The 26,776-nt window shown below is 37.9% G+C and overlaps 1 protein-coding gene and 2 long non-coding RNA genes across 3 annotated transcripts in view; 2 read left to right on the top strand and 1 right to left on the bottom strand.

The window, feature by feature from the left end:
- Window positions 1-9,479, bottom strand: part of LOC310722765 — a 239,657-nt gene extending 230,178 nt beyond the window's left edge. The window contains exon 1 of the long non-coding RNA XR_014532485.1: window positions 9,374-9,479. This is a non-coding gene — a long non-coding RNA (uncharacterized lncRNA). The remainder of the gene's footprint in view (window positions 1-9,373) is intronic.
- Window positions 1-26,776, top strand: part of igsf21a (immunoglobin superfamily, member 21a) — a 333,388-nt gene that overhangs the window by 136,955 nt on the left and 169,657 nt on the right. The gene's annotated exons all lie outside the window — the stretch shown is intronic.
- Window positions 20,420-21,010, top strand: LOC310722755. Its single transcript, XR_014532472.1, has 2 exons — window positions 20,420-20,470; window positions 20,545-21,010. It is a non-coding gene; the product is annotated as an uncharacterized lncRNA (long non-coding RNA).

Below are 26,776 nucleotides of genomic sequence, written 5' to 3'. Positions count from 1 at the left end.
CGCAAAGTGCGCCTGCTCACTATATGGTGTAAAGGTCACCAGTTAGATCCAGTTAACTGCTTGGTTGCTGGAATTTCTTTAGGAACAGTTCACCAAAGGGTTGTCTTTTTTCAACCTAAAGGTTTATGTGACCACTAATGCGGCTTTTCATGCTCCGCTTGCTCTTCTAGCAGAGGAATTGTGGATGCTATACACTCCTCTTATGAGTCCTCTGGTCTCTCTGGACCTTTCGGGGTCAGAGTTTACTCAACCCATAGTGTGGCGGCCTCTAAGGCCATTTCCTCTGGAGTGTGTCTCCAACACATAGGCAATGCTGTTCTACCCCACTGTCCTATATCCTTGACATTAGTGCCGCTTCTAGCTCCTTTGTCCTTCGAACCTAGCTGTGCCCATTCACACTAGGCATTGGTCAGTCTGCCGGTATTGTACACTTGTTCTCAAAGCGTTGTTGATGCAGCTCGAATTCCTGAAGGGGAACGTCTCTAGGTTATTTATGTAACCCTGGTTCCCCGAGGGAACAAGATGCTGCGTCTTGGTGCCACAATCCCTGCATCCCTGTGAGCGCTTCCTTCACTTTCAAAGCTTCTTTTCAATTGATCTGATTACACACATGGTTGACAGTGTGGTCACGCAGAGGAGTTCCCAAATCGTTGTTGACGCAGTGTCTAGTTTCCTCGGGGAACAATGGTTACATACATAAACTAGAGACATTCTCAAACAGCATGCTAGTTCAGTTTTCAGGGCACTGCTAAGGGACTTAATATAGCGTGCCATTCCAGTGAACAATAATATTTGTTCCATATAATAATCACACAATGCCCTGCAAATTCTAGAAAGAATCAGTAAGTTTTCCTACATGAAATGGTCAGTTAAAATAAGTAGCTTGTTAATGACGTTATTTAACATTCTATATTTGAAGTCTGACAATCCTGTTTCTCATTTTGCCCCCATTTCCTCTTAGAATAATCCACTAGATGTTGGAGTCTCCTTGTGGGGATTTGTGCTCATTCAGCCACAAAAGTGTTATTAAAACCAGGTACTGATGTAGGTGAGGTAAGGAGGCCTGGGGTGCACTCAATGTTATAATTCATTCGAAGAGTGTTTAGTAGAGTTGACATCAGAGCTTTATAGTAGGCCACTCGAGATTATTCACTCCAACCCATGTAAATCATTCAGTATCTTCATGACACTTATTTTTTGGCACATGGGTTGTGTCATGCTGGAGCAGGTTTCGGTCTCCTAGTTCAAATGAAGAAAAAAATGTATGCTACTGCATCCAAAGACGTCTTATACTGTTGTGTGCCTCCAACTTTGTGGTAGAAGTTTGGGCAAGAACCCCATATGGCTGAATAAGTCAGGCATTTACAGTGCTTTTGTCCATATAGTATAGTATAGTATAGTATAGTATAGTAGATAGATAGATAGATAGATAGATAGATAGATAGATAGATAGATAGATAGATAGATAGATAGATAGATAGATAGATGTGATACAGTGAACTAATAAATTTTTTAATGGAATTTAAACCCACACAAGTGTCCTACTATCAATAGTAAAATGGCTGCCATGTTGTAATCTCATCCTACCAGAAGCATCTTTTCCTTTGCTGTCTGGAATTTTTATTTTCTGGATAATTTAGTACACATAACAATCTTGTTTTATGATGAGCTTAACTCAACTGAGGTGCACAATAAGTTTTGCATCGATGTCTGTGAAATTGACGAGACGTGCCGTAGACAAAGCCGTCAACATCGACTATCGACTACTAATCACACAGAGTCGAGGTGCTAATGAGAAGCAGCTCGTCAAAAAGGTGTAAGTCATTATTTCTGCTTTCCGAGTAGCATTTCTTTAACATCTGCCCCCTGTTTGAATAAACTCTCAACCTTTACTCAAACAGTTGACATGTAAATGTCATCAAATGTACATCAAATGTAATCAGTTATTACTTTATATTTTTTTCTTTTTATTGTTATACTTAAAACTGGATTAATAACATAAAATTATTTGATATAATTCTAAAAAAAAAAAAGGTATTTTTTCCAAGATTTGTTTTTTTTTGTGGTATTTGTTTATTATACAGTAATCCCCCGTTTATCTTGGTGGATACGTTCCAAAACCGCCCGCGATAAACGGACGCCATCCCAAAAATGCTATTTTATGTATACAGTACTGTACTGTATTAACATTTTTCTTCATTTTTATAATTAATGATTATATTTTTATTAGTACATTTCATTATTTTAACATAAAACTCCATAAAAACAATTCCCTATAAGTTTTTGAGTCTTTCGTACTATCCGCGAGAGACCGGGAAAATCAGCAATGCAATACCGCGATAACCCAGCGGGGGCGTGAGATCTGCAACCACGGTAAAGCGGGTGATTACTGTTTTTTAACAAATCTTTCAACAGTTTTACATTTTTTATTTCATTGTTCTAATTCTATTTTATTTTATTCAGTATATATTCCTCGCTTTCTTTTTTTTATTAATTCTTGAACAATTGTTTTTGCAATTATTACTATAATATCAATATGCATTACACTTATATTTAGATTAATAAATAAATAAAAAATAATAATAATAATTTAATTGATAACAATACTAAATACTAAATTTTAACCCTGAACCTTGAACCCTGAACAAACCCATCCATTCATCCCACACATTTTACAATTAAAAGTTTTGAAGCCTTGAAGGGCAGGAAATCGCAGCAAGCATTAATAAACTCAGCAGGAACGTTCTGCCTTCATGTTTCCAAATTCTTTCCGTCTAGTACTATTTAATGAATAAACACGATCCTTATTAGTGCTGTTTTTCTGCACAATTCATTAACGATGTGTGCATCACATATTCGGTTTTCTGGTTGTACTAGTTGGAGCTACCGTTAATAATTCAGGAGATGAGCTTGCAGGAGAACTTTTGCTTGTACTGTTTTCTTTCTTGGGCTTTTTGTGCTTCACCATCTAAAATGTATACAGTATTGGTGTATGATGGAGAGAAAATAAGTTTTAGCATACAGTATACACACTTTTTCTACTTGTGTCAAAAGAACTTGCGGAATCCGTCGGTGTAAGAGATAAGGAATTAGCCTAGTACACATGCTAATACCAGGAAGCGGATGAATAAATTGTCTGAGGAGTGAAAGACACTAAACCTTCCTATCGCGTCCGTTTTATTTCCACGTGGGCCGTGGCTTAGACCGGTGTGGGCTTTTGAGACATGGCTGAGCAAACGCTTATGCGGTGCTACTGTGTGTCAGCTATAAATAGTGCGTTATCGCTTTAAAACCGTGGCCACATTTTCATGCGAAATAAGAAAACGATGAGGAGTTTTTCCGGTTTTTGTTGAATATTTTTCTCAGCTTGGTGATTCACCTCAGCTCTGTGCCTGTTCTGATTATTTCATTACCAGATGTGTTCCATCATCATGAAAAAAGATGGGAAATTTATTCATACATTTGTTCATTCATTTTCCTTTTTACCCAGATGCTTGTACTGTACCTAGAAAATTTGTGACTTTAACACAATCACAGCCTTTTTCTTCTATTTTTTTTTACTGGTTTTGTATGAATATTTCCAAAAGCTACATTTCAGCCAAAGCCATGATACCAGACTCCTGAAGAAGGGGGTAAGGGCCTTACTTAAGGGCCCAACAGTGGCAGCTTGGCAGTTGAGACACCATCGCCTTCCATTTATTGACTTTTCCAGTGTGGTTCTTCTCCAAACTGATACCACAAAGTTGGAGGCACACAATTGTATATATTTGGGGGTGGTAGCATTACATTTTTCCTTCACTCCAACTAGGAAACCCAAACCTGTTTCAGTACAGGTTGGAGTGAATAGTCTCCTGCTGTAGAGCTCTGACCTCAACCTTATTAAATATCTTTGGGATGAATGTGAATGCTGACTGAATCCAGGCCTCCTCACCTCACACCTACATTAGAACCTGACTTTACTAAAACACTTGTAGCTATAGGAATCCCACACACATCTCCACAAGCAACCTTCAAAATTTAGTGGAACATCTCAGTACTCATTATCGAGTCATGATTATTCAAACGCATATGACTTCTTTGGTTTATTAAATCTTTTTTTTCCTGTTAGACACGTTCCACTTTTTTAATAAAAGCTGTTATTAAGTCGAGAGTTAACTTTCGCGTGTGTCTCGCGATCGAATCCCGTGGGAAAGGTTTTATCAGCAGGTAGGATGAATCCCAGAAATCTTCTTACTGGACAAAGAATGCGCATTGTGGCGTGCGCTCGTTTCATCCCCCGTGCTGTGCACATATCATGAGGGAGGCGAGAGCCATCTGGGATTGAGGGTAAAAAAAAGTCTTCTCTACAACAAACATATGCTCTATGTAAATGGATTTTTTCAAAACCTGTTTAAAACAGGACCTGTTTGTTCCAGCATGTCATCGTTTAGCAGGATGTTCAACAGATACCGCTGTAATTTTACCACCTACAGAGGCAATCTGCTCCAATAATATCAATATGTTTTCTAGATTAAAAAATATATAATAATCTTAGTGTTTTGTGGGTATATTAAATTAGAAATGCTCTTCTCTCCAGTTTATTTGCTTTTTTGTATTTAAATGTTAAACTTTCTAGGGTTTTTTGTACAAAGCATTTGGTGAATCAAAAAAATTGTAATATACAAATGTGTACATTTGTTAAAGAAAGTTAAAGAGTGTTGCTTACGATATAGATCAGCAAATGGTCAGTGGGATCATTTATTAGTGACTGGTGGTCACGAAAAACAGTGATCAGTGATTGGTGGTCGGGAAAAACAGTGATCAGTGATTGATGGATAAAAAAAGTAATTAGTAATAGATAAAAATAACAGTCAGATCAGTGATTAGTAGTTTAAGACAATAGTGATCAGTTATTGGTGGTTACAAAATAGTGAACAGTGATGAGTCATTTGAAACAATGTTAATCAGAAATTGTGATTAGCGATTGGTCAGTGGGAATAAGAGTGATTGGCGATTGGTCAGTGGGAACATTGGTAATTAGGGATTGGTCAATGGGAATAATGGTGATTAGCGATTGGTCAGTGGGAATATTGGTAATTAGGGATTGTCAGTGGGAATATTGGTGATTAGGAATTGGTCAGTGGGAACATTGGTAAGTAGGGATTGGTCAGTGGGAATAATGGTGATTAGGGATTGGTCAGTGGGAATATTGGTAATTAGGGATTGTCAGTGGGAATATTGGTGATTTGGGATTGGTCAGTGGGAACATTGGTAATTAGGGATTGTCAGTGGGAATAATGGTGATTAGCGATTGGTCAGTGGGAATATTGGTAATTAGGGATTGTCAGTGGGAATATTGGTGATTAGGGATTGGTCAGTGGGAACATTGGTAATTAGGGATTGGTCAGTGGGAATAATGGTGATTAGGGATTGGTCAGTTGGAATAAGAGTGATTGGCGATTGGTCAGTGGGAACATTGGTAATTAGGGATTAGTCAGTGGGAATATTGGTGATTAGCGATTGGTCAGTGGGAATATTGGTAATTAGGGATTGGTCAGTGAAAATAATGGTGATTAGGGATCGGTCAGTGGGAATAATAGTGATTAGCGATTGGTCAGTGGGAATATTGGTAATTAGAGATTAGTCAGTGGGAATATTGGTGATTAGCGATTGGTCAGTGGGAATATTGGTAATTAGAGATTGGTCAGTGGGAATAATAGTGATTAGCGATTGGTCAGTGGGAATATTGGTAATTAAAGATTAGTCAGTGGGAATATTGGTGATTAGCGATTGGTCAGTGGGAATATTGGTAATTAGAGATTGTCAGTGGGAATAATAGTGATTAGCGATTGGTCAGTGGGAATATTGGTAATTAGTGATTGGTCAGTGGGAATAATAGTGATTAGCGATTGGTCAGTGGGAATAATAGTGATTATCAATTGGTCAGTGGGAATATTGGTAATTAGAGATTGGTCAGTGGGAATAATAGTGATTAGCGATTGGTCAGTGGGAATATTGGTGATTAGCGATTGTTCAGTGGGAATATTGGTAATTAGGGATTGGTCAGTGGGAATAATGGTGATTAGTGATTGGTAACTGGTAAATATTGTTGCTCAGTTAATTTGCTGATGGGAACACTGGGGATTATTGATGACTAATGTTTCAAAATGCATTTTTGCTATAAAGTGGATATAGGAGCTGGGTTGCCAACAACGGGAAGACAGGAAATGGCCATTCAAGCCACCTAATAGCTTTACTGGAAAGCTTTCTTTAGAAGAAAAAAGAACAGAAAAGAGTGTCTGTCTTCTATTTCTGGAATGAGGAAAAGATTGGTGTACTCAGCCCTTAGAGAAGAAGAAATGTGCCTGAAGTTGTAGCACCCTAAACACAGTGCTTTTTTCGATGCCTCTGCAACAGCACTGGGCTTATCAGGGATGATGCGATAAAAATAATCACACACAAAACCTTTGTGTACAAACAAAGCATCACCTCTAATGTGTAGATAAGAGAACTTTCAGAGCAACCTTCTCCAGTATAAGGGGGCTCTGGGGAACCTTGGAGGCACGATTACATAATCAACCTATACATTTGTTTATACTTTATAATACCTTGTGCGCTATTCGTAGGAAGGATTTGATGATTCACTCAACATATCCTTCTAAACGTGTCCAGATTAAAGCCAATTCGCGGCAGAGAAAAAAAAAAACATTCCAGACACCAGTAAATCCCATTATGATCAGGTGCATTGCATCATGCCATGCAAATGAAGTGTCGACGGAATAATCCCTGAACGAGCATGTGCACAGGTCCCCCACTGAGCAGTCTCAGCTTTAGCATTGTAGTCCTAGCACAGCATGCTAATTGACATGAAAGGGTTTTGGCTCGGCTTAAGTATTATGAGGTGATGGCTGTTTCTCTTTCTTTTTTTGGGGTGAGGACAGAAAGGCATGGCAGCATTCAAGATTCCCAGCTGGAAAACTCTGACCCTTTTGTTGCCATGGAAATGTTCGTGCACTCAACACTTTGTGTATACACACATCTCAACCCCATGGGGTTTAAGTGTGAAATTTCTTTTCTTTTTTTTTTTTTTTTTACACCTGCAAAAATAGTAGAGTAAAAGTAGAGTAGAGTAAAAAAATCTTGAATATTTTATTATTATTATTATTATTATTATTATTATTATTATTATTATTATTATTATTATTATTACTATGGTTATATATTATGTTATATACTATGGTTGTATTTTTTTTATCATTTTTTATTTATTACTATTATTATTCTTGTTATTATTATTGTTATTATTTTGCTAAAAATATGTAACTGTTGTAACTGTATAACTATCTAGCATTAAATAGTTAGACAATATTCAGAGATACATAGACTTTCCTTTTTTTTTCTTACTATGTCAAATAAGGGTTTTAAAAAGAAATATCGACATCAGTTTGCCAGCAATTTTATTTCTTATAAATGTATAGTCACAGTAAATATGGAACATTCTAGAAACAGGTTATTTACATTTGTATGACATTTTGGCAGACCCTTATTCAGAGTGATTTACAGTTATTCATACAACTAAGCAATTGAAGGTTAAGGGCCATTGCTCAAGGGCCATACCGTGGCAGCTTGGTGGTGTTGGGATTTGCACCAATGACCTTCCAAACAGAAGTCCGACATCTTATCCACTGAGCTTCCAGGTTATCACATCATATCACATCAAAATGCCTAAAAACTCATGATTCATCATTAGCCTTACTTCTATCCTCACTCTTATAGTTAATGCAACAACGAAACATTTGCATGTACAGCATTTGGCATACACCCTTTTCCTGAGCAGTTCAGGGTTAAGGGCCTTGCTCAAGATTGGCAGATTGGTGGTGCTGGCATTTGAACTTACAACCTTTTAATCAGAGGTCTAACATCTTAACCACCGAGCTACCACTTCCCAAAATACATCAGTGTTCCTCTTTTTTTCTATTTCGTTTTCTATTATTCATACAAAACATGTATCTATTAGACATACTCTTGGAATGAAGCCATTTTTCTTCTAACAAGAATAATATTGGAAATAAGTGAAATATGAGATATGGATGTTTGCTTGATTGATTTATGCTGCAGGGGTTGTGAGCCGCATTGGCTGCAGTTGTTTACCATTTTAAAGTTTTGGAACACTACTACTCACACGTCAGCAGTCGAAAACAAGTGTGGAAAGATCCATGAATCACTTTTTATACAAAAGTCAGAAGTGGTAGCACCGTGTTTGAGGTGTGCATTGGAAGGTTATGAGTTCAAATCCCACCATCAAGCGGTCAGTTGTGTAAAATTGGAATAAGGCTTTCTGATGTACATGTTTTGATATTTTTCATGTATTGTACATTTTAGCATTTTTTTGGCATGGGCAAAAACAGTATTTTTCTCTTCTGCATTCTGTAAAAATGTTGTAATAACAGTAGACATTGTTTTGATACATTTAAATGAAACATCTTACAGAAAACTGCACCATATTAATAACTATCAAATGTTTTCCTTGTAAATTAACAGCACATTTAAAATATGTTTATCATAAGCCTTTGGATTATGTGGAATTTCCGATATACGAGTTGTGAATGGAGACTAAAAACACTGAGAGGAAAAAGAAAAACAAAAGACAAAAAAATTTATATTGTATTTAAAAAAAATTATATACAGTATGCTTGTTTCAGTGGTAGGAAATCGGACTATAAGCCGCTACGTTTTTCCCACATTTTGAACCCTGCGGCTTAAACAACGAAGCGGCTTATTTATTAATTTTTCCTGAGTTTTTCCCAGTTTCACAAACTTCAAGCCAAAAAACTGAGCGACATAACATTAGACCAATGAAATTTCCGAACGGAAACGGAAAAATGCACCTCACCTGTGTTCTGAGCTGCACGGCATCGGGAGAAAAAACTTCATCCGGTGGTGATTTTTAAACGCATGACGATGCCAAAAGAAAAACTCCCGAGAGAAATAGTTGTGAAAGGAAGGAGGAAGACAGTGAACAATGACTTTCTTGGTAGGCTACTGTTTAGATACAAGCCGTTGTAGCGCGTAGTCTGGGTGAAGGGAGAGCTCACTAACTCCAGTTGCAACAGAAATCATATAAGCACAGACAGGTTTCCAAAACTCATGCTTTTTTATTTTTCTTGGCAACAGCGTTAGTCAAAGAAACTTAGAAAAATGCATTAGAAAATAATAAGGACATATTCCTCGGTCTTGCACACGCAGTAATGCCGGAAAAATGAGGCGGCAGGCTATTCCCAAAATGCCGCTTTGCTCCTAAAGGAGCCACAACATATTTCACCTGTTACACCGTGTAACAGACACTGTCTTTCATTAAAGCCTGTGTAAAGTTCATTAGTTTAATTGTAGACACCTGCGGCTTATAGACAGGTGCGGCTTATTTATGTTCAAAATAAAAATCTTTGTCAAATTCAGTGGGTGCGGCTTATATATGGGTGCGCTTTATAGTCCGGAAATTATGGTATGCTACAATCAAGGAAAAAGGTTCAATCATACAGTTAATTGCCTGGCCATAATGTAATATATGACCATGTCACTGCCACATATCAATTACAACACAGTAACATGGCAAATTACAAAAAATATATTTTAAACAAAGTTGTATAGTATAAGAAAGTGGAACTGGGATAAATAGTGGAAATGTTTCAGAGCCCCAGACATCCAATCACTTAAAATCTAAGACACGTCCATATGTGCTACCAGATTGCTGGCATGTTCTATACGTGGAAATCTAATAATAATAGACAGATTGGATGTGGCTCTTTTTATCATCCTATGTCAGGTCATCCACAGCGAATTGCATGATTGACACTGAACGCTTGGACACATTTCACAATTCATTATATAATTTCTTATATGAATTGGTCTTCTCTTATTCTCAGTGTAGACTCAGGGACAAGCTGTCATTTTCCTGAGACTGAGAGAGAGAAAAAAACTATATAGGTTAATAAGGGGTCTGACTGTTCATAACTGTTATTTAATATTGCAAACCATTAAATGTAACTATAAATGCATGTACAACGTCATTAGCCTTTATCAATATAAATCAAAAATTGTTACTCCTGACTAAATGATCATAGTTTGGGTGCAAAAATAAAAAAAAACTTCTACCAAAAACAGCACAATATTCTTACTTTTTATTGTTACTTATGGTGCATGTAGTGACGCTGAACTGATTGTGAGCTGTATTTGCTGCCACTGTTCACTATTTGTCAGGACAATTTGAAACACTACCAGTAACACTTCTGCATTTGAAACATGAGATTTAAAAAGATCTAATGAAGAAGCATTTATACACAATTCTTGTACCTGAATTTAATTTTTCAACAGTTTTCTCCTGGTCTTTTCGTTGCGTTGTTGTTTTGATTAACAAGAATCGAGAGGGTTAGCCCTAACCCAAACCCTAACCCAAGAAATACATCTGTCCATTGTGGAAAACCTCTTTTGAACTGGTATTGTATTAATGCTGTGGTTGGTGGTTCATGTTAATTCATAGTAGTTAAGCTAACCTAAATGTGACCTTAAGTATGCAGTCCGTGAGTTAAAACTGATTGAAGATGGCTTGGAAAGTGCTGGAAGGGGGGCGGGACTTACTACAAAATTAGAAAATGCACACAAAATAGATGCTTTTTTTTTATGCATTAGACATCCATATTATAGGTTTTTTTCTGAAATGTATCAATGTTTTTTAGCTAAAATATTCCACATTTACAATACTAACATTGGTTTACTTCTAAAGACACTATGGATAAGGTTTATTTTTTACCAAATAATACAGTGACACCACTAAAACACCACTTTCCCTATTTCTACACACCTATTTAAGAAGTTGTATCCGGTAATGAATCTAACTGCGTGGTACCGTAGATGCATATATACTTTCAGGAAACCTCATAGAAATACAATTTAAAAAATCCTGTGCATTATTGCTCTTCTTCTCACATCCGCTGAGAAATGAGCACATGCGTACATCCCACTGTAATGGCCCTCTAAATGTAGTGCTGCTCCTAATGAGCTTTGGTTTTGTTCAAAAAATTTTAGTGTTGCTTGGAATAAAAAAAAAAAAGAAAAAAATTTGCAGCGTGATAGGCACAGGAGCGTGTTATCTGTGTTCGAAACGGATGGCGGAAAATGTAATGCTAATGCTAATTCTCTAGGGATTTCTTAATTGGTCTTCAGGATGACCCTCCCCGGCCCTCGCTCTTTTTTTTTTTCTTTTTACACAATTTTATGTGCAACAAATTTTATACAAAAGTGGGAGGACTTTTTAAGCATTTGGCAACTGTGAGTAAACATAGTTTTATTCGTTTTATTCATCCTTGATGAAACTTTGGTAGAAAGGAAATTTGACAATTTTGACGTAAAAACAAAATTGAGGGGGGCGGGGGGGCTGGTGTGTGTCACATAATGAACATGTGACAAGAATAAAATCACTTTTTCTTATTTGTCTGTCTAAATACAGTATCTACTTTTTTCCCAGACAGCAATTCTGTCACATTGTGACTTTATATTTTATTATTATTATTATTATTATTATTATTATTATTGGTAATTAATTTGCTCCGCCCTCCATTCACAAATCAAAGCTTGACCACAACCACAATCCCACCTTTCTTTGTAACATTTTTGTAGTTAAAAACTTCAGATAAGGGCTTTTTTCTTCCTTTTCACAATTATTGAATTGTTTTCCCCTTAATCATCTAATTACTAGTGCATTGATTGATTTACACGTGCGTTTGCGCCCTCCCTCAGGCGACAGATTAAATCATCCTGTGTCGTGTGTGCATTTTTTCCACACTTTGACCGTGATTATTGATTGTATGCTCAGAATGTACGGTGTGGGTATAAACTCAACCACAGAATGAAAGCGACAGTGTTACATAAAATTAACAGCATGTGGGTTAGAAGTCATTTCTCGGTTTATTTATAGCCCGACACTGTTGAATGCTTGATTTTGATTGGTCAAAAGGAGTTAAATGATTTTCTGTATTGACAGATAGTGTCGACTGCAAGTCACGCTTGTTTTGTAACAGGTGGATACAGTCCACATAACTGAATAAGAAAAATGTGTTTCTCATTGGCAAACTTTGTAATGATATTTTCAAGCATTCCAATTCATCCCAACGGTGTTTTTTAAGGTGGGGTCAAATCTCTAGAACAGGCCATTCAAGAGCTTCCACCTACTTCCAACCCATGTCAAGCATATCTTCATGGAGCTAGATTTGTGCACAGGGCCAGTGTCATGCTGGAATACTTCTCTTAGTTGAAGTGAAGGAAAAATGTCATGTTACTGCATCCAAAGACGTGGTAGACAATTTTGTGCCTCCACTGTTGTGGTAACAATTTGGGGAAAAAGCAACTTTCAGTATTTTTGTCCATATTTTGTAGGTAGGTAGGTAGGTAGGTAGGTAGGTAGGTAGGTAGGTAGGTAGGTAGGTAGGTAGGTAGGTAGGTAGGTAGGTGTAGGTAGGTAGGTAGGTAGGTAGGTAGGTAGGTAGGTAGGTAGGTAGGTCGGTCGGTCGGTCGGTCGGTCGGTCGGTCGGTCGATAGATCGATAGATAGATCGATAGATAGATCGATAGATCGATAGATGCTGAAAGCTGAAAGAAAGTTTGTAGTTCATGTGAAGGGAAAATGTAATGTAACCACATTCTGAGACATTCTACACAGTGTGATTGTGCTAACAGTTTGGGGAAAACACACATACCTGGAAAAGACAGGTGTCTTAGTACTTTTGTCCCAATTATTTTGATTATTTTGTATATTTATACCCCAGTGTCTCCTTTTGTCCGTCTGTATTCTGTCTGTGATTTGTTTCTGACTGTTGTTCATTGATCCTGTTGTGTGTCTAGTTGAAGCTCTTTTGCCAATCGCATGACCCCATGCTTTTTTCGTATCGATCCTGGTCCTGATTTATTTTTTTACCTAGTCTGCCCAGACATTATTAAAACTCCTGAACTGTATTTATCTGTCTGGGCTAGCTTTACATGACAATGAGCATTGTCCCAGGAACATAATAAACACCACGGGTTATGAACTTGAGACAACAATGCAACAATGCTAGCTTTTTATTATAAACTGCATGTTTTTTTTGTTTTTTTTTTGTGGCTAATTGATGCCTGAATACAGTTCATGTAAGGATGTAAAGTTTATATGCAACTAGACACTATAAAGCATGGGTCTTTAAACGGGGATCCGCAACCCCTAGGGGGTCCGTGGCGGTACTGCAGGGGGGCTGCTAATTAATGTTGAATCACAAATATTTTTTTGTGAAAAACATAAAACATGGGTGAAAACATCAAAAAAAAAAAAAAATTGTACATTATAATTGTTAGATTAAAGTTCTATTAAAATTAAAGCTGATGTTCATGTTAATGTATAATAGCCCACCTGATAGTAAAAGGAAAATGTATGACACTATTGAAATAAAAGACGACATGTTCTACAACAACATAGTTCTTATTGTCTTAACATTATATACCCAGCCTAATATTTCTATTAATGTCAATGCCAATGTTTGACACCTTTTGTATCAGGGGTCCCTGCCCCATGTCTCTATTGCATAAGAGGTCCTCGAAAAACATGAAAGACCCCTGCTATAAAGTACACACCATTTTAATTTCCCTGCTTTTTTGGTGTGGAATATCTTTTTTTATAATTTTTTGTAACCAGGCCAAAATATGTCAATAATAAAAAGTTATTCAAATATATTCCATCATCGTGTTGCTTTAGCTAGATGGGGCATCGCAGTCGTGCTGTTCTAACTGCTTATTCAACATGTTTATCCCTGCTGGCATCTGTTGAAAAAAAGGGTTTCAGAGCACAGCGGAAAAACCCATGGGTGCACTGCTCCGGTACACTCAGGGCACTGTGAGCTCGCTGTCACTCTAAAATAACAACAAAAAAAAGAGCCGATTTCCACACCATTTCACAGTCAGCCAGCTGCTGCGCACATCAGGTTTGATGGAAGCAAGGAGACAATGCGGTTAGTCAGAAATACACAGGGAACCCGGCTTCTGTATTGAGTAATGCCATGGAGTCTGGACTTAACCCACCAGGAATTCACGAATTCCTGATTATACACTTCACTTTGTTCATTATTAGGATTTGTCAGTCTGTAAGTGTGTGTGTGTGTCTGTGTGTGGGGGTGGTGGGGGGGCTAGTATGAGCAGGAAAATCACAAAAACGCTGCATGATTACTTGAGGATTGTTCTAGCTTTCCAACTAGGTTTTTACTTGTAACCCTTTTTTTTTTTTTTTTTTGAAAGAGAGAACTCTGTTTAGTAGGTGGTACTGCAGCTCAGTGGTTAAGACATTGAACTCTGGATTGGAAGGTCACAAATTCAAAACCCAGCACCAAAGCTGCCACTCCTGGGCCCTTAAAGAAGGCCCCTAAACTTTTTACTGCTCAATTGTAAATGGCTCTGGATAAGGGCATCTGCCAAATACTGTAAATGTAGCTGTAGATGTGACAGTCACAGTATGAAAAAAGTATATGGATTAATATGAGTGCAATCATTATGTATTTTTTATGGATGAACACACACACACACACACACACACACACACACACACACACACACACACATATACATTCTTATCTCATTAATCACCAGGAAATGCATGAGAGGAAAAAAAAAGAAACAGTGGTATACAGGATGGATAAAAAGGGTCATGTCTCCACATCTTCATCTTCAATACATTTGTATCTCTCTTTATCGTTCTTATTCTCTCTCCATCCTTCTCTCTTACTCTCTAACTTTCTCACTCACACTCTCTTTATCTTTTGTTTTTCTCACACTCTCGTTCTTTCTTCCATCTCTGTCTTTTTTTGTCCATTCCTCTTTCTTCTTTTATCCTTCTCACTCTTTTTTATTTCCCTTTCTTTCTGTGGCTCTCTCTTTCTATATATTTTTCTCTTTCCATTTCTATTTTCTGCTTTCTTTCTTTCTTTCTTTCTTTCTTTCTTTCTTTCTTTCTTTCTTTCTTTCTTTCTTTCTTTCTTTCTTTCTTTCTTTCTTTCTTTCTTATATTTTACATTGTGGAAGGTTTGCTGAAGGAGTTTCTCAATTGACTTACATTAATTGATCAAGTTGTGAGAAACCACATGGTCCTAGAGACCTTCTTATTGAGGAACAACTCCAAGTGTACCTCTGATTATGAGTAAGCTGACACTGGAGACTCCTTTCATAAAAATCTATTCATTTGTTTTATTTGGGGTGTGAATTTGACCCGTACAAGGGAAAAAACTGGTATCGAAAGAGTTCATATTTCAAACTTCTGATCAGAACTTCAGCACCATGAAGCCTCAACAGCTCAGTAGTATAAATAGGCTAATCTATGAGCTAAACCCCTTTCTGGGTTTACATAAAAACCAAGTGCATTCGAAGTTACTTGTTCAGAAGAGGTTATTCAGGGATAAACGTGAGCGCGAGTGTTGATGCGAAGAGTCCTAACCTTCAGTGCAGACAGCTGTCACTTATTCGATGCATTCGAAATCTCTCGCTCTGCCCTTCACCGCTATCCTGCGCTCAATCCCCTTAAGTATTGAATCAAATCGATTGGCGTCGACTGTAGCCTCGCAGTCTGAACTCCAGTTATCTGGGTCAGAAGATGTGGCAGTGGTGAAACAATTAAAGAAGCCTTCGCTCTCCTCCAGTGGGTATAAGTGCATGCTGGAGAGAGATGGGCTCCGTAATAGATTTTTGCCGGTGTAAAATGAAAGGCCTGACCTCTGAGTGGCGAGCCGCACCAAAGGAGAACCCAGTGTACCCAGCGTAGCCGAGTTAAAGGGATTACAATTTTGACACTTTACCTCTAGTGATGCCCGCTGAAAAGCAGCCGCTGAACGATGTCTTTCGAGCAATCCATTCACGATTACACCACCGAGAAGATTTACGGTTTCCGGAGGAGATCCCGTTGGCCCGCTCGATCGGAGCTTTCCCCCGTGCCTCTGAATCTTCTCCTTCATTTCAACCGAGTGTCTGCTTTATCTCCTCCATACATATTCGCTGTATAGATAATATGATTCATTCTCACCGCAAGATTGATTGATTGCACCTTGTAGTTCCGAAAAGGCATCGTGTCTACGCATCACCCACTTCATTCTGCGAGCCATTATCTTTTCACATGCACCATGTAAAGAGATTTGAATATAATTTACAGCTGGATATTTCAAGGTTATGCCTTTTTTCATATAGTTTTCTTTTTTCATTCAGCTTGGGGAAAATTTTTTTTTAATTGGAATGTGTCATGTTTAAATAAAGATTAATCTTTCATTAATAGTCTGATTTTTTATATTTTTTTTGGTTTCCCCAAATGATTTGCCATGCCTCTATACTGAAAAAATAGTATAACCTGAATAATCTGTCAACCAATTCTGAGCGACCTCTAGTGGTGAATCACTAAGCCACATGCGACGTGAGACTGCATGCTGCACGGAGAGCGCTATATTATATTTATTATTATTATTTATTAATACATTCATATTTATTTCATTTACCACATTTTCATGATTCAGTACTGTTTCATATATTTTGTATTTGTATTTTATATTATGCTAGTTTTTAAAATGGATACTAGATAAAAAACAATGGGTTGATTAATCGGTTTTCGACAAGTATGTTCCAACCTAGCTATCGTTATCGGTAAAATCCACTATCTATCGACCTCTACAATGTATATCATGCGTTTCATGTCTACTTAAATAAAATAAAAAAAAATACACACTGTTAAATTGACATTTTTAATGAAGTTTAAAATGTGAAAGTTCTGTGAGAATCTGATTTGTGAGAACAATGTTGTTGTTCTATTCCCCTGCAAATCAGACCTTATATAATGAAAAGGTCTGTCATAGAAACGGATTAAAACGAAGACACTGAAAAGCAAAGCTCATTAAAGAAAAGGTAAAACTTCAGGAAAGTTTTTTTGCTTGTTCGATCGGCTAAAAACCTTGAAGCGTTTTTTTTACACATCTTTTCTGCATCCTCTGATTCTTTTGTCATTTCTTTTTATTTTGTCACTTTGACATTTTCATTTGTTATCACAGCTGCATGGAGAGAGAAAAAAAACAGCCACTTTACTTGACATGCCCTTGTCCCGGGCATTGAGCAGCACTTTTGTAGGCTTTTCAGAATTTTTTTTTTTCTTCTTTATTTGCAATATGGCAGATTTTGACATGCATGGAGGCATTTAGCTTGATGACACTACTCTGTCCAGCCATCTGAGAGCTATCGCTGTCCAAGAGCTGAATCAGTGTCCGCATTTAAGGAGCCATTTCTGAGACAAGGGAATTGAGGTGACGAGTGACATGGCGATTAGAACAATTTCTCCACCAGCTGGTGCAAAAAAAAAAAATCTTCCAGCTTTATTGGAGTCTGGATGGAGTGTATTTCAGTGTGACGAATAACAGGAGATAAGGATCTGCCTCGCTCTATGGACAGGGACGGATAAAAGTAATATTGCAAAGGACAAATTGATCTGTGGTAGAACTTTGGCAAAGATGGGGAGTCATCTGAAGTGGACTTTTAGATGGTGGACTGAAATTTGAATTATTGAAGGATTTAATTTGGGGTTTTTTTTGTCGTGACGATACAGTTATTGTGCATCCATATCCACAGAAGCATCTACAGGAGTTACACAAACACTTGTTGTGTTGAGTGAGGTGTGTTTCTGACCTTGGATTTAAGCTGGTTTATCATCCATGATATCGGCTCATGTGAGAAAAGGTATTACCTTTGCTACCACTGTCTGATACTTATGGCTTATCCGTGAAATTCATGACCTGCTTCTTTAGTCCATATTTTCGATCCTTCCATCATATATATATATATACTGTATATATATTTTTTTATTGCATTTTATCCTTTCTTAAATTACACAATTGTAATAAGATCTAAGAATATGTCAATTCTATTGTGTCTAATATATCAATTAAAATTAATAATCTGCTTCTTCAGTCTACATTTTCCATCCTGTGACATTTTTCGAGCTTTCACTGAAAAAAACAACAAAAAACCAAACAATAAAAAAACAACACTATGACTTGTCTTGTAGTGCTGGGAAGATCGGATCATCTTTCAGGGTCTCCGCGGGGTCTTAAAAAGTAAAAAAAAAAAAAAAATTTAAAATATAGGCCATAAAAAGTCTTAAATTCACTGTTCTAGGTCGTAGATAATTTCCAACAGGTCTTAATTTTTTCATGTCCATGTAAGGCAAAGTCTAATTCTCATTGAAATGCTTCTGCAGCACTTGTTTTATGAATGTGTTTTGTTAGTTTCGTTTCCGTGGTGTTGTAGTCCTTTTTTCACTAGTCCAAATATAATTTGCTGTATTACAACTATAAATGCGACCCACATGCAACAGGAAATCAGTTATTAGCAGGAATCTCGTAAAACAGATTTTAGTTTATTTATTTTCATTTTAGCGATACTTGGTCTTAAAAAAGATTTCTTTAGGCCTTGACTTAGGCCAGTAGCTAACAACATAGTAGTGTGTATTTTTATTGTCGTGACATATGTCTTAAATAAAATTTTAATGTTTTGAAAAAGGTTGTAAACATGTAGTCTTGCATCTTTTTTTCCATCATTTCATCTTCTCCCGCTTATCCGTAATTCGGGTTGTGGGGGCAGCAGTCTAAGCAGATTCCCCAGACACTTCTCCGTGTCTAGGGATCGGGCTGTCAAGGCCCCCGCCTTCGACTGCTGCCCAATCCTCTCAGCACCGGTCCCTTACGGTCCCTCCTGCAGGTGGTGAGCCCACGGGAAGGCGGCCCCACGTCACGGTCCTTGATTTATTTTTCTCGTAAAGGTCCCCTGGGGCATAGAGGGTTAAGGGCCTTGCTCAAGGGCCCAAGAGTGGCAGCTTGGCGATACCGGGGCTTGAACCCCCGACCTTCCGATCAGTAACCCAGCGCCTTTACCGCTGGAGCCACCACTCCCCCTTACATCTAACTTATTAATTTAACCTGATCTTAGTGACTCGATTCTTTGAGTCTCGTTCATCAAAACGAATCTTTTTTTGTCATCTCGTTTATTTCATTCCTTTAACGCTTTAATCACCTTCATAGCGTATTTGGGAGTCACTTGATAAAAAAATTAATGACTCGGGCTAAAAAAGTCGAGAGATGAACTACTCGATTCTGTTTCCTGTACATAACCTACAGAGATTTTGCGAAGGTTTAAAAGACTTGTTCAAAATGAACGAAGCATCACTAATGTCTTGTCTTTCCTGTTCTCTCTTGCCCTGTTTTGTGCTTTCTTTTTTGATCTTGTTTTATTTTGCCCTGTCCTTAATTGCACACATTGATATCGAGACCTCAGATTTAACTACAGATGCAAGCAATTTTGCAAAAACTTGATTCTGAATACCAGCAATATTCCCTGTGTTAAAACATATAGAACATTTCAATCTTATTTTGTGTCGGATACAAGATTTGCAATCTCCTTCTTTAATCCACATTTTCGATCCAATAATAATATTTTGGCTTGTGTTTAATGGCGGTGGTTTAGGTGCAATTATTCATTCATTCATTAATAAAAACTATTAAAACTGACTCTGAATATGAATAACTTTCTAGGTTAAAAATGTAAACTTTTTTCATCCTGCCATAAGTAGGTATGTAAGTCCAACACCAATAACTAACCCTTTACTATAACCAGTTTCTTGTATTTACTGTGAAATTCTTCCTTTAAGGCATTAACATTAAGAAAATGTCATTTTTTCAAAGATTGTTAGCTTTTCCAAATTAAAAATTCAGCAGCTCTGTGTGCTACAAGACCTTTTCTATATTGTTATCTTCAGATAGGACAGAGAAATCACTCGCTGGTTGCCTCTAATAAATCACACTTGCACTGGGAGTTGTCATGTTTGTATCAATGCCTTGTGGTGTGATTATCTTCACCATTCCAGGTTCTGCATTGCTCCTAGTTATTCACAAAAAACCTCAGAGTGAGTCCTTTTATATCGCTCTAATTGAAACATAAGGGGTCGATGGCAGGCGTGGGAATTTCTGGCACATACTTGTGGTGGAACGCTTCTGTTTTATCTCGTGGACGCGATGCAATCTTGTAGATTAGCTGCACTCGATTCAAGGAAGAAAAGTGAACGTAATCTGTGTTCACTAGACCACCCGCTTATGCCTATTTGTTTACCTACGTTTATGATCGATCAGCTGCTCACAGCTGGAAGAAATCGAAGGGCTGCAAGGTAAAGATTCACATAAGACAAGTTTTTTACTTTTAACATGGTTTTAAAATGGTGTTCATGCAATATATACACAGTATACCGGTAACGCGTTACTTTTGACAGTAACTAATACTGTAAAAATAAAGTAACTTTGTTACCGTTACCGTATGGTGCGTAACCCGTTACTTTTATAAATGAATGAATTTCGGCTGAGGTGTAGACTACAGTCTAACCTGCTTACAGCAGCGTCGCATTTGTAGGATTGGTGGATGAACCACTGTAAACACGAAGAAGACACATTGTAGGATTAGTGGATGAACCACTGTAAACACGAAGAAGACGCACTGTGGGCGTGTCTCCGTTTATTCAGGTCTGTGCGGCAGTAATGGCGAGTCGAGGCGAGAGCAAGACGAGTTTCTCAAAGTGGAAATATGCTCATTATTTCACTTTAGTTGAGTATAAATACAAAAACTTTTAAGTCAAATGTAAGCTGTGTCTTTCTGGTTCGAAGCTCGTATCTACTGCGATAAACAGCAACTCCAATCTGTTGAAGCTCCTCCAGGACCTCCATGCCTGAGGAGCTAGAAGCTAGAAGCTAACCCGGTGTTCTGTTCTACATTGTTGATAGTTTTTATACTTCAGCTGTGAAAGGAACATGTTTAAGAGCTCAACACAACAGCAGAAGCCACTTTAGTTTTTGATTGTGAATATATTATTCAGCTTGTTTTGTTCTTTATTTCAGAAATCCTTGTGATATATTCAGTTTGTGCTGCTCTGACTTTAATAAAATAGTGTTTAAAAATGACTTTGTGTTTAAGTCAGTTTTGTGTTTGTAGACCATAACACATAAAAGGGCATTAACGGGAACATTAAAGAAGGTTCTTTAAAAAAGTAACTAAAAAGTTACTTTTAACAGTAATGCATTACTTTGCGGTGTAAGTAAACAACAAAGTAACTGAGTTACTTTTTGAATGAAGTAACGAGTAACTGTAACTAGTTACTATTTTTTATTAATGAGCACAACACTGTATGTATATATATATATATATATATATATATTATTTATTTTTTTTTTTTTGTTAAATGTATGTTTATATTTTCTTGATATATTTTTATAGATGCCCTGACCACTGCACTGCAGTTTCAGGCTGTTACCCATCTTCTTACAGCCTGGGCATCTTTGTGGAAAGCAACAATTCTACTTCTCAAATCCTCAAAGAGTCTTGACCATGAGGTTCCATGTGAAGACATCCAGTCTTCAGTATGAGAGATTTGTATTCAAAGCAAATTTAAACTGCTCTAATACAAGATACACAAATTTGTATGTATCTGTCCTTTTGAACAGGCAAAAACATGAACATGATGAATAGATCATGTGGACATGTTTGCATGGTTACACCACGTACAGCTGTTATCACCATCTATATATATATATATATATATATATATATATATATATATATATATATATATATATATATATATATATATATATATATATATATGTGTGTATATATTTCATAATTCCCCAGTTTACAATCTCCCAGTTTTGCCTTGTTTTTATCTGTTTTAGTTTTATTCATGCTGTTTGCTAATTGCCCAAATAAGGCCTGTTTCATTTTTAAGTTTTCGGATTTTTAGGTCCTTATTTTTAAACTTATATTTTACTAAACAATTACTTAATACGCACTTGGGCCTCACTTGCCTGACCTCACTAGACCTGACATTTAAATTGAAAATCTAAACACTACATCTGGGAATTTTAGCAAAAAAAATTATTCAGAATTATTTCAACCCAATGAGTCAATATTGTAGTGTTATATATGTATATATGTAGCATTACATTTTATATGAGGTCTTTCGATGTCAAATTTTACTGAAACTAGACAAATAAACTTTATTAAGATATACTTTACATAGGTTGGAGTGGAAGATCTCCTGCTATAGATCTCTGAGCTCAACCCTACTGAACACCTTTGTAATGATTTTGAACCCTGACTGCACCCCAGGCCTCCTCCCTTGTGGTTGAATGTAAGAAAATCTCAACAAGCACACTCCAAAATCGAGTGAAACATCTTCCCAAAAGAGTGGAGGTTATTGTAACAGCGAATTGGAATTAAATGAGTAATGGGATCTTCAAAAAGCACATAGTCGTGTGTCCACAAATTTTGATCATATATTGTATAAAATTATGCAATATTGCAAGCAAATGCATATAATTCAAATATTTGAAAAAAAAAACAACAAAAAAAACCAAATGTAAACAATATAGAATTGATACTCTCTTTTTATAGAAGATAATTTTTTCTTTGGGCTCGAAGTGGAATAGAAAAAGTAGTTATTCTAAGCAGTGTGTGTGTGTGTGTGTGTGTGTGTGTGTGTGTGTGTGTGTGTGTGTGTGTGTGTGTGAGAAGAGCTAGTGTAAGAACACAGCCCTGAGGGAGAGCTGCAGGGTGGTGGTGATAAAACACACTGAGGTTATTCAGTGACGTAGATCAGTACATTTGTAGCACCAGAGTCACTGATTATTCCGATTAAAGGAGGAATGTGGGCAGAAGTGATGTAACACAGCTTTCAAAATGCGTCAGTCAGATGAAGAAGTGAAGCTTTCAGTTAGCACATAAAAAGCAAAAAAAAAATCAAAAATTTCCCTTTGCATGTTTCTCCTTGATTGCTTTACACACGCTTCCAGACATGTCTCAGTGTTCGAAATTTTCAAGGACATTTATCACTTCCATTTTGCAAATGTTGAAAAATAAAGGGCATAAGTTACTAAAGACTCAAATTGAAACCGGTCCATGTTGCTACTGCTATGGATAAGTATCGGTATGGATTTTTGCCTGATAGCTAATAGTTCCAGCAGTTCACTATCGATGCTGATTAGATGACACAACTGATTAATCGGTCGACCTCTAAAAAAGAGAGAGAGATACTTATGAACAGAAGCATTGTAATGCTGGAAAATGTTTAGGTGAGGAAAGATTTTCCTGGTAATGTTACATTTTCGAACACATCCAAAGTCATCCATATGTGTTTGAGGGGAACTTCAGAGGGCCAAGATTTTACAGCAGCCACATTCCGGGTAGAGTGAGCTCTGGGGAGACCAGAGGACTCATAAGATGATGTGATAGCATCAACAATCCACCTGCTCAGAGTCTGCTTATTAGTAGGAAGGCCTCTTTTAAAGGGGGTGTAGCAGACAAGCAGCTGATTGGTCCTTTTCCAAGGACCTGTCCTGTGGACGTAAGTGTCCAGTGCGCGCACCTGACAGAGCCGGTTCAGGTTCTCCTGGTCTGTGGCCTGCAAACCTATTGGTTGTGGGATGACCAAGGGCACCTTGGAGATGTAACCTGTACTGGGGTACAGGAAGGCACTAGCCATACCCGGTGTAAACTTTAGGAAGGAGGGCGGCCTCAGAAAGGGCCTGCAGGTCCCCTCCTCTCTTGAAAGAGCAGATGGCTAACAATAACGCGGTCTTGATGGAAAGGTGCCTCCAAGATGCCTTGGTTAGAGGTTTGAAGGGGGGCCTCAGACAGATCCCCCAAAACGATGGGCAGGTCCCACCCAGGCATTCTAGGTCGTACCGGGGGCCTCAGCCTCCGGAGGCCGTGGAGGAAACGAGTTACCATCGGGTCTCTGCCAGAGATTGCCCGGCCACGGGGGCGTGATAAGCCAAAATGGCGGACGCATAGACTTTTGGTGAACTGTCCCTGGAGGAAATCCAGCACTGAACCACTGGACTGAAATGAATCCAGCTGGTGGTGCTCACACCACGATCAGAACAGACCCCACCTGACGGCATACAACCTCCTCATGGAGGGAGCTCTGCTGCCTGGTTTGACCGGCCCAGGATGTAAACCTTCTTGAGGGTTAATGTAGGAGACCACCACAGTATTGTCCATACTGACCAACACGTGGTGACCTCTGAGGTCCGAGAGAAAATGCTTGAGTGCTAGAAGCATGGCCAGTATCTTGAGGCAGTTGATGTGCCAGCGTAGATGGGGCCCTTCCCATAAGACCTCAGGCAGAGCGACCACTCATGATCGCTCCCCACCCCGTGAGGGACGCATCCGTTATTAGCGTTAAGTAACGACCGGGGACTCCCAGCACGGGGCCTAAAGATAGGAACCGGGGATCTCTCCAAACATCTAAGGCACGTAGGCACGTAGGCAGGGGGAAGAAACCGCCAAAAGGCGTGCTTCCAAGCCTGTAGCGAGTGCTGGACCAAGCAGGTAAGGTTGGAGAAAGGGACAAGCCCATCTCATCAGAACCGGGAGGAGCGCGAGCTCTCTCCTCGGAGAGTGCCGCTCGGGAGCGGAGCGATGGGATTGACATGCAGCCGGCTCTCTCGAGAACCGACTAGCGTGCTCCGCTCCCAGGAATATATATACATATTTTTCTTCTTTTTTTTTCTTTTCTTTTCTTTTTCTTTTTCTGACAAACAATAGACAGACATTTCAACACAATCACACAGAGTCCTTCGTTAACAGACAGAAGCTGCCACTGCCTTCACTTAATATATGTTTTATACTCCCGGTTGTGACGTCACCCCTCCAGTGATGGCTAGCGTCTAATTTTTGACTGATTACACACATTATTTCAGAGCGTGAACACTTTCCAAAGCATTTTGACGCAGCTCGAGTTCCTGAAAGGGAACCACATGTGGCTGGATCTCAATAAAAAAGCTACTGATTCATCGGTTCAATACAGTCATCATTGTGTGTGCATGAGCGAGACCTTGCCTCTGGTCCTAACCTCAGCCATTTTGATATAATGATGCTTTAAAGCTAGCAGATTTAACCCTCACATACTGTGTATATTCCATGCTTCACAGTATACAATCTATGAATAAGTAAGAATACAATCATAGTAAGTGTCTAAGCCAAATGAAGGAATTCAAATGTATAAATAGCATATCTGTCATTAATAAATTGATGAATAATTTATAATCAATGTATCAGGTAGCAGAGAGAGTGTATTTAATAGGTTTTACCTAGTTTTTGGATAAAAACATCGCAATATGTGATGTGCTGTTTTACCTAAGACATGAAAACATGACAGCCATAATGATAGATAATGATGACAACTCTTTCTTAAACACTGTCACCACTGTCCCATAAAAAATACACACATACATTACATGTACAGTTTCACAATTTCAGGTTTTCCACCATTTTCCTTGAATTAGCACACACTGGTAAGTCTAAAATCCATTTTATTGAATATGGGTCAAATCTTAACAGAACAGCCTCAATATACCAAAGATTTTAGTTCCTGTATAAAAGTATAACATTTTAAAATGTTTAAATTTTTGTGTATTTTAGAAAAGTCATCAAAGGATAGGCAATAATGAATGAAATTTGGGATATTTTTTATATATTTATCAAGTGTCAAAATGGGTCAAATTTGACCCGAAAAGTATATAAGGGCTAATATGCATCACGATGTGTCCTTTACTGTTTTTTTTTTTATTGATCTAGAATCTTTAACAATTGTTTAGGAACCGTGTAAAGAGGGTTCCAGTTTCTGAAATGGTTTGCCTTTGCTTTGGTTGAAATGGGAACCTTTGCTGCAAAGCTTTCTCATAAAAATGAATTGGATGGATGGATGGATGGATAGATGGACGGAGGGATGGATAATTGGTTTATGATCTTTGTCTGGAAAAAAAGGGGTACAACATGTAGTCTATTGTATGTTTTTCAGCAAGACCATTGACAGCTTCACAAGGGCTAATTTGCGATGTCAATACATTCGGGTCAGAACATCTCCAAAACAGCAAGTCATGTACCGTAATTTGCGGACTATTAAGCACACCCATATATAAGCCGCACCCACTGAATTTGACAAAGATTTTTATTTTAAACATTAACATTTTGGGAATAGCCTGCTGCCGCATTTTTTCCGGTATTACTGCACGTGTGCAAGACCGAGGAATATGTCCTTATTATTTTCTGATGCTTATTTCTAAGTTTCTTTGACTAACCCGTAACGCTGTTGCATTTTTTCGTTTCCGTTCGGAAATTTAATTGGTCTAATTTTATGTCGCTCAGTTTTTTGGCTTGAAGTTTGTGAAAACGGGAAAACCCCAGGAAAAATCCATAAATTAGCCGCTTCTTAGCCGTTCAAAACGTGGGGAAAAAAGTAGTGGCTTATAGTCTGAAAAATACGGTAATGTGCTCCAGGTATGCACTGGTAAATAGGCCAAAGTGAGTACCAAAGTGGTCCAAGAAAGGACAATCGGTGAACCTTTGTCAGGGTCATAGACCCCCAATTCTCATTTTAATGTGTAAGCTTGTGCATTTGGCCCAGTTCTGTAGAAGAGCTTCTGTAGCACAAATTACTGCAAAAAGTTCATGCTGGCTTTAATACAAGGTTTCAGAACATACAGTGCATCTCGGCTTGCTGTGAATAGAGGTGCATTGCTGCAGAGTGTTCAAAGTGCCCATGCTGAAACCTGTACACCACTGAAAGCTCTCAATATCAGAAGAGGACAATGGAGCAGTGGAAGAAGGTGTCCTGATGAAGCACATTTTCTTTTACATTACGTGTATGGCTGCGTGTTACCTAAGGA

Source organism: Silurus aristotelis (assembly GCF_946808225.1).
Source record: "Silurus aristotelis genome assembly, chromosome: 29".
NCBI classification, from domain to species: Eukaryota; Metazoa; Chordata; class Actinopteri; order Siluriformes; family Siluridae; genus Silurus; species Silurus aristotelis.
The sequence above is the reverse complement of the archived record's forward strand: the minus strand, read 5'-3'. Positions and strand labels throughout refer to the sequence as shown.